We start from the raw sequence: 6,000 nt of genomic DNA on the forward strand, positions 1-6,000 counted from the left end.
CTATACACCTTCACCTAGGCCCACTCCCAGGCCCCTCCCCCTGTATTTGGCGTATGCAGGACTGGACTATCACAGACCCAATCATCAAGACGGCTTTACAGGACCACATAACTGACTTCCTTGCCCTTAACGACGATAATCAGACCTCCTCACAGAATTTGTGGGCCACCTTGAAGGCAGTAATAAGGGGTCATCTTATGCAGTATGAATCTGAGGCCCGCTTAAAGTACAGAGCCACCTTGCCCGCCCTGACCATGCAACTTCGAAAATTAAAGGCATATCTCTCTCACTCCTATTCTCAGGTCATAAATGACGAAATTTCTAAAGTCTTGAAACAAATTCAAACCCTAGAACTTAAAAGGGTCCACAATATGATGGAAAAATTGTAAAAAAATCTATTACCATCAGGGTAATAAAGCTTCCACCCTCCTAGCCGCTAAGCTTAGACCTCAAACAGCCCAAGCAAGAATACGGTCCATTCAAACCCCCTCTGGGGTGAACGTATCAGCCCCGACAGACATAGGAAACTCCTTTAAGCAGTATTACCGCTCACTCTACAATATTGAAGCCAATTTAGATATCCCAGTGGCCACTCCGGAAGAAATTTCTGCTTCCCTTAATTCTCTTTCACTCCCTTCACTTTCTAAAGAGGCTATCTCCTCTCTCTCCTCCCCACTATCAATAGAGGAAGTCAAGAAAACTATTCAAAATTTAAAACTAGGTAAGGCCCCTGGCCCGAATGGCTTTACAGCCAGATTTTATAAAACCTTTCTCCCCCTCCTAACCCCTGTTCTACACAGATTCTTCCAGGAGATATTTTCTGGAGCTTTGTTTAAAGCAGAATTCCTAGAAGCAGTTATAATCACAATCTTGAAGCCCGGTAAACCACCTGACCTCTGCAGTAGTTACTGTCCCATTTCATTGATTAATATAGACACCAAGATTTATGCCAAACTCTTAGCTAGTAGAGCTGCTAAAATAATCCCCCCCCCCTCATAGCCAATGACCAAGTGGGGTTCATCCCAAATAGAGAGGGTTCCGATGCAACCAGAAGAATTCTTGATGTCCTCCATACTGCATCACAGGGCACCTCTCCCTTCCTGGCCCTGTCACTAGATGCCGAAAAGGCATTTGACAGGGTCAGGTGGGATTACCTATGGGAGACCATGAGAATTTTCCGCTTTCCCACTGCTTTCATTGTAGCGGTTAAGGCCCCCTTAACTCCCCCCTTAACTCCCAAGTTCACAATTTCGGCACTAGACAGGGATGCCCCTTATCCCCTCTCCTGTTCACTTTATCCATAGAACCCTTAGCCCAATCCATTCGACAAGACCCTAAAATTAGAGGCCTCCCCATCGGCACCTTTATGCACAAAATCTCCCTATATGCCGACGACATCACCCTGTTCTTGACATCTCCTGAGGAATCCCTCCCTGCAGTATTCGCTACCCTACAATAGTTTGGAGACTTGAGCTTCTATAAGCTCAACGTCGCCAAAACAGAGGTCCTACCCATAAATGTCCCCCCCGATACTCTCACTCTATTACAAACCACATTCCGTTTCCAATGGAAAACTACTTCTCTCAAGATCCTAGGGGTTCATCTTAGCCCAGATCCCATGGTGGTCATAGCCCAAAACTACTCAGACAGGCTTGTGGAATACAGAAGGCTCCTTGAGACTTGGGACAGATCTCATGGACAGGTCGCATTGCAGCGATCAAAATATGCTTCCTCCCCAAGATTACATATCTTTTCCGATCCATTCCATATAATATTCCTAGAACGCTCCTTAATAGACTTCAAAGCCTAATAACTACATATGTATGGAAGGATCGAAGACCCAGAACTTCTGGACGTACCTTAGAAAAACCGATCTCACAGGGAGGCCGAGCTTTACCAAACATAATTTCCTACTATAATGCAGCCAGATTGTTGCATATCCTCCTCTGGAATGACCCTGAAAGACAGCTCAGCTGGTTTACTCTTGAATCCTCATTGCTGCCTCCTGGTCTATGCCTCTCTGATCTACTCTGGATCCCCCTTCACCACAGACACGACATCAACACTCTACACCCCATCTTTAAGCACGCACTACGATTCTGGGATCAGATAAGACACAACCCTGCTATCTCCCCTTATCCTTCCCCTTTGCTTACAATTTCTGCTGCACTCTTCTGTCTCCCGGACTCCCACTATGACTTATGGCCAAATCCACAATCACTTCTAGTCATGGACTTTTATGAGAACAATGTTTGGCTCTCCCACCCCACACTAAATTTCAACTCCCCCCCAGGCTTGGCTTTGAGGGGTTTCGCCTGAGCACACGCTTACGCACCTGGGGCTACCCGAAATCTTCACTACGACCTATGACGACATGGGAGAGGGCTTGGCAGGGAACTCATTCCCTTAAACACCTCCTGTCTTTCCATTACAATCTCCTTACTAATACGCACATCCCCCACAAAATCCCGCAACACCACACCTGGGAGAGAGAGATTGGGTTCACTGTAACAATAGACGTCTGGCATCTTAGAATTATGACAACCAAAAAACTCCTGCATTGCGCCACCTTATGGGAGCTTTACTATAAAGTGTTAGTTCGCTGGCACTTGGTCCCAGTCACTTTACACAGGATATACCGGTCTCAATCTCCTGAGAAATCTGCTGGAGAAATTGTAGAGACATCGGCACAGCACTTCATACCTGGTGGGCATGACCTATAATTCAACCCTTATGGAGGAAAATCTATGCACTCCTTCTTTCACTTAATCTTACTCCTCCATATACTCCAGAAGTAGCCCTCCTTCATATGCAAATGCCTAATCTATCTCCCCCTGGGGAAGCACTTACAATCTATGTTCTCATGGCTACGAAATTGGCACTTGCCAGAGCCTGGAAACAGGATGGGCCTCCCTCTCTCTCTCAGGTAATTTCCATTGTACACTTCGTGGGACAAATGGAACAGTACTCCTACAAAGTTTTAGATCAGGTTGACTCCTTCCACGGGATCTGGTCCCCTTGGATTGCGAAATTCCCACAGTGGGACACCAGACCCCAACATACCTCTTAAGTAACCCCGCTCACCTCCCCTCCCTTCAAATAATTTTTTTTTCTCTCTCTCTCCTCCCCCCTCTCTTCCCCTCCCTTTCGCACCCCCCTTAAGTCTGATTCGTTCATGCCTATATTTTTAAACAATACCCACTAATATTACCTTAATACCTATAATTGAAAAAGCTACTTGCTATGTCCTTTATACTAACCCCCTATAAAAAAGAGACTCTTGGTTCTATATATTGGGCCTATTCTTATATTCCATTTCTCAGTGGTTCATACTTGTTTATTTGTAAAACTGAGATATTGATGATTTGTATTTACCATTTTGTTAAGGCATTATTGTCTTGCCTGTATGTCTGTCTCAATAAAAAATGTATGATTAAAAAAAAACCAACACTTTTTTGACTGTGTTAAATAGCAGTCAGTTTCCTTCACACGTGTTTGTTTAAGTGCCTGCCTGCCAGGGCACAGTGTCACCCCAGTGCAACTCATATGTGGTGTAACAGTAGTGTAGATTTAAAAAAAACAACACTTTTTTGACTGTGTTAAATAATAGCAGTCAGTTTCCTTCACACGTGTGCGTTTAAGTGCCTGCCTGCCAGGGCACAGTGTCACCCCAGTGCAACTCATATGTGGTGTAACAGTAGTGTAGATTTAAAAACAACAACACTTTTTTGACTGTGTTAAATAATAGCAGTCAGTTTCCTTCACACGTGTGCGTTTAAGTGCCTGCCTGCCAGGGCACAGTGTCACCCCAGGGCAACTCATATGTGGTGTAACAGTAGTGTACATACCTGGTGTTTTAAAGCACGTTATTTCAAACTATATAGGAATGTTAGGTGATTTATGCCCTTTATGGATTAAAACCAGACTCTGCATCAACTATGAAATTTTTCATGGGAGTTTTGCCATGGATCCCCCTCCGGCATGCCACAGTCCAGGTGTTAGCACCTTTGAAACAACTTTTCCATCACTATTGTGGCCAGAAAGAGTCCCTGTGGGTTTTAAAATTCGCCTGCCTATTGAAGTCTATGGCGGTTCGCCCGGTTCGCCCGTTCGCAAACAGTTGTGGAAGTTCGCATCCACCGTTTGCGAACGCAAAATTTTAGGTTCGCAACATCACTACTTGTGCATACTAAACTGAAGCACTTTATATTGTTTGTCAAAAAAGCAACACTATCACTGATCTGTTAATGTGCACCACCTCTATCAAAGGGTGCAAGAATACTTTAATGCTAAGATGGAGAACTCCCACTGTGAAGATGCAGATTGTCATTAACACTTGTAAGGGGTTAAAATAATATTGGAATAAAACAGTAGAATTGCAAGTAGTAACTGAGCTATTGTAGTTGTGCCCATTAGTGTACTGCCCCCTTGAGTATGATGTAATTTAGCTGAGCCAACAATGATCTAAGCACTGATTGGTTATCTCAGAGCTCAAGCTCATTTAAATCTGTCACAGCAAGAAGGCTAGCAACACAGGATCCACCAGAATTTCAAGAGTTGTACCATTAACTGCTCTCAGTTTGCAAAACTTTGTAACTTGTGCTAACAAAATGTCAGCATTAAATTATTTTAAATCATTCTGTAATGTAGTGCATAAAGTCTAAAGACCGCTGCTCCATAACCTGTCCCCCTGCTCTGAGGCGGTGGACAGACATCGCCGGAAATCAATCCGATCCAATACCATTGGGTCGATTGACACCTCCTGCTAGCGGCCGATTGTCCGCGAATCTGCAGGGGGCGGAATTGCACCAGCAGTTTGCAAGAACTGCTGGTGCAATGATAAATGCCAACAGCGTATGCTGTCGGAATTTATCGTTGTGGAGCGAACATGATCCGCAATATCAGATCATGTCCACTTGCACTTTCTTAAATTGGCCCCTATGGCCTCTAGTTATCAACGTGTCTACTTTACCTGCCTTCGCCGGTTCAATACGCCCTCCTAAGCTCGCCTACCATCGCCGCTGCGGACCTGAAAAATTTCGCCTAAGTTATCAAAAAATCTGTCAAAAAGCCGCGCACCAAGTACGGGGCAATGAGCAGCGGACTGTGAGAGTTATCACTCATCCGATCTCGCTGCTCTTCGGCTTTTTGACAGCTTTATTGACAAGCTGTCACTAAGCACCCACACTAACTACACTGTTCTACCCCCTATACCGGCGCCCCCGGAGCCCCCTGCAACTAAATAAAGTTACTAACCCTAAACCGCCACTCCTAGACCCCGCCGCAACTCTTATAAATGTATTAACCCCTAAACCGCCGCTCCCGGACAACGCCGCCACCTACATTATACCTAGTAACCCCTATCCTGCCCCCCCTATACCGCCGCCACCTATAATAAATTTATTAACCCCTATCCTGCCGATCCCGGACCCCGCTGCAACTAAATAAATTGTTTAACCCCTAAACCGCCGCTCCCGGACCCCGCCGCAACCTATATTAAACTTATTAACCCCTAATCTGCCCCCCCACACCGTCGCCACCTATAATAAATTTATTAACCCCTATCCTGCCCCCCCTACATCGCCGCCACTGTAATAAAATTATTAACCCCTAAACCTAAGTCTGACACTAACCCTAACACCCCCCTAACTTAAACATTAATTAAATAAATCTAAATAATATTTCTCTTATTAACTAAATTAATCCTATTTAAAACTAAATACTTACCTATAAAATAAACCCTAAGGCCTAGATTTAGAGTTGGGTGGTAGCCGTCAAAACCAGCGTTAGAGGCTCCTAACGCTGGTTTTTACCGCCCTCTGGTATTTGGAGTCAGTCATTAAAGGGTCTAACGCACACTTTCCAGCCGTGACTTTTCCATACCGCAGATCCCCTTACGTCAATTGCGTATCCTATCTTTTCAATGGGATCTTTCTAACTCCGGTATTTAGAGTCTTGGCTGAAGTGAGCGTTAGAAATCTAACGACAAAACTCCAGCCG

Source organism: Bombina bombina, chromosome 5 (genome assembly GCF_027579735.1).
Source record: "Bombina bombina isolate aBomBom1 chromosome 5, aBomBom1.pri, whole genome shotgun sequence".
In the NCBI taxonomy this organism is placed as follows: Eukaryota; Metazoa; Chordata; class Amphibia; order Anura; family Bombinatoridae; genus Bombina; species Bombina bombina.